We start from the raw sequence: 419 nt of genomic DNA on the forward strand, positions 1-419 counted from the left end.
TTGGCTTTCAGATATTTCGCTCGGCACAATCGAACTTCATCAGCAAAGTCTTTGTCAAAAAGGAGGCTCGAGATTCTTTTGAATCTTCCAACTCGCTCGAAAAAAGTCAACGTTATAAGACCATTAAGCGAAAACAGTGTTTGAACGGGAACTTGTCTTGTTGCCACGTATAATTAAGACTAGGCATAACTAAGAGTTGGCACTAAGCATTCTTCTCAAGGGTTCACCGACAACGCCTTTGTGGTAGCCCTGCTCAACCGACAGTAACCATTAAAGTAAAAAGCGAAGTGGTGCATTTATATAGCGCCCTTATCACTAACATCTCAAAGGCGCTTTACAATGATCAAGTTACCCCCAGCGGACTGGAAGCATATATAAGCATTTGGCGGAGGGGTTGGCGCAGTGGTAAGATATCTGCC

This window comes from Montipora capricornis, chromosome 12 (genome assembly GCF_036669925.1).
Source record: "Montipora capricornis isolate CH-2021 chromosome 12, ASM3666992v2, whole genome shotgun sequence".
Taxonomy (NCBI): Eukaryota; Metazoa; Cnidaria; class Anthozoa; order Scleractinia; family Acroporidae; genus Montipora; species Montipora capricornis.